At 37.4% G+C, this 10,196-nt stretch overlaps 1 protein-coding gene across 1 annotated transcript in view; it reads right to left on the reverse strand.

Moving 5' to 3' along the window:
* Positions 1–10,190, reverse strand: part of LOC103518507 — a 28,383-nt gene extending 18,193 nt beyond the window's left edge. The window contains exon 1 of the mRNA XM_008483575.2: positions 10,131–10,190. The gene's annotated coding sequence lies outside the window, so the exon portion shown is untranslated. The remainder of the gene's footprint in view (positions 1–10,130) is intronic.
* Between the last annotated feature and the right edge of the window lie 6 nt (positions 10,191–10,196).

The raw sequence follows: 10,196 nt of genomic DNA on the forward strand, positions 1-10,196 counted from the left end.
CAGCCCTATGGGAAGGGAAATATGTACCTATTTGAGTCAGCATTGTATTTCATGTTGAGCACATTGCATACTCAACTAGTTTTCAGGCGGCCATACAATTTATGCACATGAAGCCTTTGGACGGTGTTTGGATATAACAAAAGGAGAAAAGATCATTTTCTCTTGTAAAGTTCAAATTTTTCTTCTGACATTTTCAGGCAAATTTGACATGCGAGCTAAGTCACAAAATATTGCTACAAGAATCATTCTTGGAGTTACATTCATACGTGAGTATTGAATGAAACTATTTTTATTATACTTAGGTGCTTAGGTAGGTATTCATTTTCTACGGTCGGTTCTTTTTAACCAACCATTGGCCTGAGGTACTTAGTTTTCCAAGGCTGTTTTTATACCTAGGTGCTTAGGTAGGTATTCATTTTTTACGGTCGGTTCTTTTTAACCAATCATTGGCCTGAGGTAGGTACTTAGTTTTCCAAGGCCGTTTTCGACCTCGATAGAAGTTGTTTCAAAGTTAGGTATATCGTTGGTACCTAAAATACGAGTTTAATAATAAAGGTTACCTAATATATTAATTTGCTTTCAGTTAGAACAAATGACACATCATTTGAGACGGCACAAAGTTGAGTTTACGTCCTACGGGATTGGCTGTTTTCGACCTCGATAGAAGTTGTTTCAAAGTTAGGTATATCGTTGGTATACCTACAATACGAGTTTAATAATAAATGTTACCTAATATATTAATTTGCTTTCAGTTAGAACAAATGACACATCATTTGAGACGGCACAAAGTTGAGTTTACGTCCTACGGGATTTTCAATCTGGACTGTTCCCTACTTTATTCGGTAAGTGGCCTTCATTTACTATGGTATTGATATACATCCTTGATTTATTTAATTACTCCTTTTTGGATGATTAGAGAATTTCCCATTAGGTATCGTTTATTCTAATTTAAGATATAAGTCAATCTCCAATTGAGTCGCCTTTCTTCTTTGTGGGCAATTGGAAAAATCTCTTATTGGTGAAATATCCGATGACGTTGGTAAAACTTACCATCAATGTTATCCTGCGTCATCAACTCATCACAAATCACAATCCTTAGTGAAACCCTTCACAAGATAATTTCAACAGAAAGTAAATCTTATGTTTTATCTCTCTCTCTCCCTCTCTCTCTCTCTCTCTCTCTCTCTCTCTCTCTCTCCAGTTTGTCAGCCACCAATGACCTTCTGTCCACCATCAACCAGACAGTTCTGTCCTTCATCTTCAGTACTGATCGGTAGTGAACTTGAATCTTCAACTGATCAACTTAGTGTTTAGTGAATTGAGAGTGAAGTTCACTCTCTCGATATTTGAACTTCACTTTGCCACTAATACGGAATCCATACCAGGAAATAAAACCAGTTTGTAAAAAGATGGCGTAAAAAAAAGACAAATCAAAGAGTAAAGATTAACCGGTTGGGGTACTCATATACTAGTGTAATAACTAGTGTAACTAGTGAATACTGCGGAGTATACAACCTGATTCAATGGTGTAGTGGTCAAGACAATTGCCTGGTAATGAGGAAGGCGTGGGTTCAATCCCCACCAAGGTACATAATTTTGTCCTCCACGGTGTTTGAGAAATGGACCACACAATAATAGTAGGTCAAATAAAACCCAGATGGTCTGAAACACACTCTGTTTATTCAATTTTATTCACCTCAAAATATTTTCTTTTCACAAAAATTCTCATCACAGGTATTTAACTTTGTCGGAAACCAAGCATAAGGTCTTGTTTTGTAAAAGTAAACACAGGTGAATGGTTGGTTAGATATTCTCTTTCATATAAAAGAAGAGTAAAATAGAAACTGAAATGAATATGAAACCTCAAAGCTGAATCCCTATATAATTCCGGGAAGAGTATTCCCACATCCCGGTATTCCCACAAAAGTTTAGATACCTACATGCCTAGGTACCTTTAGACAGGACCGTTTAATGTTTCTAGTGTGGACGTTTTCAGGTGATATCGAGCAACCACAGCATAGTGTAGAAATGTTGATGAAATTTAGCAAAGAACATTAAACACTTTTAGGACATTTGATGTTTATATTGGGCCTATGTGAACTCCACAAAGACCTCTTAAGCTTCAAGGAATTCTGTGACTCTTTTCCATATTCCAGGCATCGATCTCGGGTTCTACTTCTGCGGTCTCAAGTACAACAACCTCCTCTTGAACTACATCAACTTCAGTGTCCTGGTCACTCTCCACTACAGCATCTACCTCCTCCTGCATTTCATCTACACTCGCTTCCATTGCATCAACCAATACATGGACCAGTACATCAAACGTTGCCATGACAACGCCAACATTCTGTTCCCTCATTGCAATGTGATCAACTTGTCGCTCAACATCAATACGGAGGCCAAGCACAAAGCTCGCTCGGAACATCATCACAATATCAATGTGGAGAGTCTCCTTAATGACTACAAGATGAATATTAAGACATATGACTACATACATCGAGGTGAGAGCTCAGTTAGACAGTTTTACTTAAAATACTATCTACGTAGGTATGTATACTTGAAAGTTAAAAAAAAAAAAGTTGTAAGGGTTGAGTGTTCACGAGAAGGTAGAGAAGGATGATGGCGGATATGTACTTTCCTAACTAATCGTATGGGCATATGAAATAATCAAGGCTTATTGGAGATTCATAACGAAAGACTACCAAAACAATACCTTCAATTAGCAGAAGTAGAAAATGGGATTCTATAAATTACTACCAACATCGACATAATTATGTAGGTAATAAATAATTGGTAATCGTATTGTAATAGGTAATGAGAAGTATTGTTTCGGTCTATTTGTTATTTTCTCCCTCTGCATTTCATACCATCACATGTATAACCAACTGACCATACCTTTGGTTTTTGCATAAACATCATGCACAATGCACAATTTACTGTTCACTGGATATGGAGGAAACATGATTGCTCCCCTTCACCTCCTCCTCCTCCACCTCAAAATAGGTACCTAAGGGTATTTTTACGAAGTTGAAAAAGATCATAGAAATGGTTTGGAAAAAGGATCAGATTTTCTTCTCTAAGGGAAGTACTGTGTCTCTTCTTGCCCATCTGATGAGGAAGATATTACCTACAGGATGGGCATTCTAGGACACAGAGCACACAAGTCTAATGTATAGAACGTATAGGTACAGTTGTTTCACTGCTACGAAATAAAAACGGCGGTGAAATACTCACCTTTTCTTTTTTCCTCCTTTTTTCATAAAAAAAGAACAGTAAGAGAACTGTATGGGAGAATTGAAATTTTCTTCTTCATTTCACTCTGAATGTGTTCTAAAGCTATTTCTTCAAAGGACCATTGCGTTTTTGTCATATGAGCATAGCGCATCACCTCAATATGTACCAAATCCGTGACATTTCCACCCAACTCCACCCGTCTAACTTTATCTTCAGTCTACTGGGTCTCCATTACTACCACGCTAACCAAATCCCTCTCTACTACAAACTGTACAACTCCCTCTTCATTCTGGCATATCTTGGTCCAACTCCAGTTATCTTCGTAAAGTTGGACTATGGATATCTCGAACACTCGGCAAATCAGCATTATCAGCCACCAATGACCTTCTGTCCACCATCAACCAGACAGTTCTGTCCTTCATCTTCAGTACTGATCGGTAGTGAACTTGAATCTTCAACTGATCAACTTAGTGTTTAGTGAATTGAGAGTGAAGTTCACTCTCTCGATATTTGAACTTCACTTTGCCACTAATACGGAATCCATACCAGGAAATAAAACCAGACCACCCTGTACAATTTGATCAACGATAACACCGAGGTGAGTTTTGAGACATCCTGTATTAGATATTAGATGTAGAAATGTAGATACCTACTTTTTGCAAGAGGTTTGACACAGGGAACTGTAACTGTCAAAGTCTTATCGTCCCAAAATGGAAGAGAGAAGAAAGACAGGATAGGAGAAAGCCAGCCGTTCCGTGAACGAACCTTATCCCTTCCGTGAACGAATCGAACCCGCAACCTTCTGATTGTCTACATATGTTCCAGGTGATAGCACTCTACAACAACACAATCATCATTCCTCTCATCTGCTACTATCTACTCCACATGATAAACATGTTCCTGTTCATCTCTCTCTACATCAACACCTACATCAATCATATCAAGATCAAGAAGATCTACACCAAGCTGAGCCGAATCGACTTCCTTCTGGTGACGTGTAGGATTCAGATCGGACATAACAATGGAACGTTTGTGATCTATACACTGTTGACTATTGCGGTTATTGTGGGTGAGTGTCGTTTGGTAGTCCCTTCCTAAGTATCTGTAGATACATTCTCCAACTACTTATTTGAACAGTTTAGTGGGAAGGATACGTACATATTGGTGGATTTTGGTGGAAGGAAAATTAATGTTTCTAGTGTGGACGTTTTCAGGTGATATGATATCGACCAACCACAGCATAGTGTAGTTGATGAAATAGTTCTCAGTCGAGGATTTACAAAATTATTTAAGGAAGAGAATGTGGACCTCACACCTGTAGGTAATAGGTACCTATGGTAAGTAACATCGCATCGATTGGAAACCTAATATGTAAAGTGGGACCGATCAAAGGGTTTTGGTGAAATTTTCGATTAGTGTAGACGCATCTTAACATTGACAGGTGACCCAAGAGCCAGACTATCTCTTGTGTCTGACCCAAGTAAGGCCAGCCACTCAGGTAGACCAGACAGGTACAGCTGAAAAGGTCCCCATGTCAGATCTACCTGATACCTGATGAGCAAGCGGGTATCCCAAAATCACCTGCAATCTATTTCAATACGTCTACATTTTAAAATGATTTATTACTTGCCATTAACGTCAGTTTTTAACTTGGAGGTAAAGAAATTTTCAACCTTATAATAGAGTTAACAAACATTACAACAGAATAATAATATTTTTAAGCATTTGCACTTACTAAAACCTACATACCATGTCAAATGTGATAACATCTTAAACCTTAAAATTCACAACTTTTCTTTCTTCCTTCTTCTTCTTCTTCTTCTTTTCCTTTCTTTCTTTTTTCACCACCTTTCTCTTCCCCTCTTCCTTCTTCTTTTCCTTTTTTATTTTTCCTCCCCCTTAACATTGACAGGTGACCCAAGAGCCAGACTATCTCTTGTGGTCGACCCAAGTAAGGCCAGCCACTCAGGTAGACCAGACAGGTACAGCTGAAAAGGTCCCCATGTCAGATCTACCTGACACCTGATGATTTTCCTCCCCTATAATAACCCTTCATTTTTTTTTCTAGAAAAATATGTTTGCATAAATATGAAAGGTACTCGTAATTCCTAATTTTATACCTTGACTTTTCTCCTTTTGTTGTCGTCGTCGTCGTCGTTGTTGTTGTTGTTGTTGTTGTTGCTGTTGTTGTTGTTGTTGTTGTTGTTGTTATTGTTGTTGTTGTTGTTGTTGTTGTTGTTGTTGTTGTTGTTGTTGTTGTTGTTGTTGTTCACCTGATGAGCACACATCACTATCTGAGTGGCTGGCCTAAGGTCTACAGTTCAGTAAACCAAGAGTTAAACAGATCTTGTGCCTGATAGGTTGATAAGTTGACGAATTGGGCCAATCAGGTTCCCCACAACCTACACCACTGGTCTACACTTGTCTACAGTCTACTGGTCTACTCAACTTATCATGGTCAAGGTTCTATTAAACCTGAATGGATTAATTTTAATTTGTTAACCCTTTACAACTGTAAAAAAAAATCGACAAAATAAGAAAATTAGGAGAGCCTGTAACTCACCATCCCACTGAAATTTAAATTGGCCCGCCAATTTTTCGCCAAAAGTTTTTTTTTCAAAATAAGATCCACAACCGCTGCACCGGCTAGAGTCCACCGGTTGATGTAACACTGGTGGATTGGTGGATCGACAAAATTAGAAAATTAGGAGAGCCTGTAACTCACCATCCCACTGAAATTTAAATTGGCCCGCCAATTTTTCACGAGATTGAGTGCACCTAGATTTACTCAGCGAATATTTAATCCCCCACCCCTCCCCTTCATCCGGCCAGACATACGACTCTACATCTCTACATATTCACATACCTATACCTAGTATCTAATGTATACTGTTAATGGAGTTATGATAGGGGTTATGAAATATTTCGTTAATATACACACTGGCGTGCTGAGGAACTTGGCCTGGCGCACTGCCGTGCGCCTAGATACTGTCCTTATTATGTAAGTATCTAATGTACGAGTATACTGTTAATGGAGTTATGATAGGGGTAAAAATGGCTCGAAATATTTCGTTAATATACACACTGGCGTGCTGAGGAACTTGGCCTGGCGCACTGCCGTGCGCCTAGATACTGTCCTTATTATGTAAATGTAAATGCAATTTCTTTGTGTTATTATGTCACAACTTTGGTGCTCACTGCAGCATTGTAGGATTTTTCCCAATACCTAAACATTCGAAAAGCGCTCGGAAAATGTCAGAACATAATCATAGCGTGAATGTTCAATGAAAACAACAATAGGTATGTACGTCCCTATAGGTACCTAACTACCTACCTACTAGGTAACAGCAATAGGTACCGTACCTACCTAGGTACTAGATACGAATTTATTATACCTACAACCTACATGGTTGTGTTGTTGTGTATTAGGTAGGTACATTCTGGTACCTGGGTGAGTATCAGAATATTATTTCGCCTCTACTAACTGTTAACAAGGGTTAACGTTCACAAAAATCCTGATACAGGTATTATACGTAAGTATATCACATGTGTCTCGTGTGTAAATACCACATGTATCCCAGATCACCTATCTACTTACAGTGGTCTTTTCTCCAAACATTTAACAATCTGTATTCTAACCTAACTCAATCTTAATTAGCCATAGCCACACACATCACGAACTGATATAAAAAATTTACGCGAATCTAAACAAAATTAACAAATTTCCAACAAGATTCCAAACAAAGTTAACAGAGTTTTCGTCCGAAAAAACGCTACGTATTGTTTATTTCATTTTTGTTTGCTTTGTGTTAGGGTAGTGTTTGTTTACTTTTTTTCTCCTAAACAAACAAACAAACGTGAAATCTGGCTCAAATTGTGCTTTTTATTATAACGATGTTGTAATTATTTTATGGCTTGAATAAAATTTCAGAAATACCTACCTACTTCTGGGATAAACTGTAAGTAAACAAATGTTTTGTAATTTATTATTGTTTTAGATTCTCAGTTTTTCATCGTTTTTAATCGCCCCCTTTCTTCTTCTTCTTCTTCTTCTTCTTCTTCTTCTTCTTCTTCTTCTTCTTCCTCTTCTTCTTCTTCTTCTTCTTCTTTTCCTTCTTCTTCTCCTCCTCCTCTCCTGCTTTCTCTCTCTCTCTCTCTCTCAAAGTTCAGATTTATAACTCAGACTTAAGTCCTGACAGAAAACTTTCATCGCGTCTTAAAATCTGAATTTTTAAAAACTTAAATAGGAAGGTACCTAAAAGTTGCCATAGCTACCTATACGTACGTACAGGTCTTGCGAACTTTAAAACAAAAGATCTTAGGCTTTAGCTGAAAAGTTTAAAACACAGGATTTCCATTTAAGTCGTAGGTACCTAAAAGTTGCCATAGCTACCTACGTACGTACAGGTCTTGCGAACTTTAAAACAAAAGATCTTAGGCTTTAGCTGAAAAGTTTAAAACACAGGATTTCCATTTAAGTCGAATATAAACTCCATATTTAAATTTAATAAGTACCTGGGTCTTCTTTAAATTTTATAATTGAGGCGACGGCAGCCTTAAAACTGCTGACTCTGCCATCATTTTAACCCTGGGATTTCAAGCAGCTCATTTGCCCTCACGAGAAAGAGATTTTGGAACCTCATTTCAAGACACATTCTTGTACCTACATACTCATACATGCCTATCCGAGAACAGAAAAGTTTGGTCAGAAAATTTCCGCCCCGGACAGGATACAAACCTAGCACCTTCGGGTTGAGAGTCAGTGCTCCTACCCGGCCTACCAAATAACTGCCCTACATCACGTCAGCCCTCACAAAATCCACTCATAGGTTTTACTAGAAAAAGTAAAAGAAAGCTAGTCAATACTCGAATTAATGGAATAACTTAAGAGGAAAACGTATTTTCCATAGCGGGAAACCCAATTCCAAATAAACATTTGAAAAGCGTTCGGAAAATGTCAGAACATAATGATAGCGTGAATGTTCAATGAAAACAACAATAGGTATGTACGTCCCTATAGGTACCTTTAAATTTTATAATTAAGGCAGCCTTGAAACTGCTGACTCTGCCATCTTTTTAACCCTGGGATTTCAAGCAGTTCATTTTCCCTCACGAGAAAGAGATTTTGGAACCTCATTTCAAGACACATTCTCGTACCTACATACTCATACATGCCTATCCGAGAACAGAAAAGTTTGGTCAGAAAATTTCCGCCCCGGACAGGATACAAACCTAGCACCTTCGGGTTGAAAGTCAGGGCTCCTACCCACCTACCAAATAACTGCCCTACATCACGTCAGCCCTCACAAAATCCACTCATAGGTTTTACTAGAAAAAGTAAAAGAAAGCTAGTCAATACTCGAATTAATGGAATAACTTAAGAGGAAACGTATTTTCCATAGCGGCATAGCGGGAAATCCAATTCCAAATAAACATTCGAAAAGCGTTCGGAAAATGTCAGAACATAATGATAGCGTGAATGTTCAATGAAAACAACAATAGGTATGTACGTCCCTATAGGTACCTAACTACCTACCTACTAGGTAACAGCAATAGGTACCGTACCTTCGTACCTACCTGTAGGTACTAGATACGAATTTATTATACCTACAACCTACATGGTTGTGTTGTTGTGTATTAGGTAGGTACATTCTGGTACCTGGGTGAGCAGACAGAGCAAGCAGAATTAGCTATCAATTTCCGCCCTTGAATATTTTATGGTGCCAAATCCCGCAGATAAATAAATAAATAATAATAATAAAATAGGTACCTAGGCAGGTATTAATTATTTTTTAGGTAGGTACCTACCTATTTCCATTTGCTTACTTTTATTAAAACTTTTTTTTACCTGTCAAAAGAAGCAAAATTGTATGAAAGCCCAAAATTTTGAAAGTATGCAATGTGTAACACACATCTATTGCAAAACTTATTATTATTATTATTTATTTATATATTTTTCTCCAATTTCCAGTTAGGTACCTAGGGCTAACCATGCCTCAGAATAATAAAGCTAATCAATCATATTATTTTCTAAACAAATAATAAAGTTAATTAAGTACATTACCTATACCTATAATGTACATTTCTGTAAAAAGGTCGCTTAACTAAATGAGATTAAAATCTATAAGTATACCTACCTACCTACCTAATGCTAATGACGAAATAAAATTAATGTACTCGTAAACTAACGAAATACCTAGGTGTAGGTATAAATACATAAATAAATAAATAAATAAATAATCATTAATGTACCTACCTCTAATGTGCTCGAAAAATGTAGGTACATACCTAAAGTAAATAAATTTAATGAATAATTTAGATCGCGTGTATTACACATGAATGTTGTACTTGTCTTGGGAAAACCCAGTATGCACTGGGTTTTTCCATAATGATTTTTCCCCTAAATATTCGTATCTTACCATTCTTACCATAACAAACTTGGCATTTGGGATTTTTGTACACCCTATAGGTATTACCTATAATTATTTTCTTTTGTTGATAACTAATTATGTAGATATTTGTAGTATCGACGATTATCTGTCTGTCTCTCTCTCTCTCTCTCTTCTTCTTCTTTTTTTCATTATCTGTGTTTAGATTTCATGTTAGGTAGTCGATTCCAAATAAAAATTTTGGCAATCGCGCGAGACAATATCAGGAGTATTGGGACCAGCATTATCAATATTTCACCTAATATCAGTAAATAACTCAATAGGTAGGTATATTTACCTACATATCTCCACAGAGGTAATAGACCAGGAGCTTACCTTGATATTTGGACCGTTGTGTATTCCAATGTACAAACAGAAGGAACCATCGTGTCACCACACACAGAGGTAACAGCACTACAAGTACTAGCAACAGAGGTAAAACACAGAGCTAATAGGCCAGGAGCTTACCTTGATATCTGGACCGTTGTGTATTCCAATGTACAAACAGAAGGAACCATCGCGCTACCACGCACA

Source organism: Diaphorina citri, unplaced genomic scaffold (assembly GCF_000475195.1).
Source record: "Diaphorina citri unplaced genomic scaffold, Diaci psyllid genome assembly version 1.1 scaffold2220, whole genome shotgun sequence".
Taxonomy (NCBI): Eukaryota; Metazoa; Arthropoda; class Insecta; order Hemiptera; family Psyllidae; genus Diaphorina; species Diaphorina citri.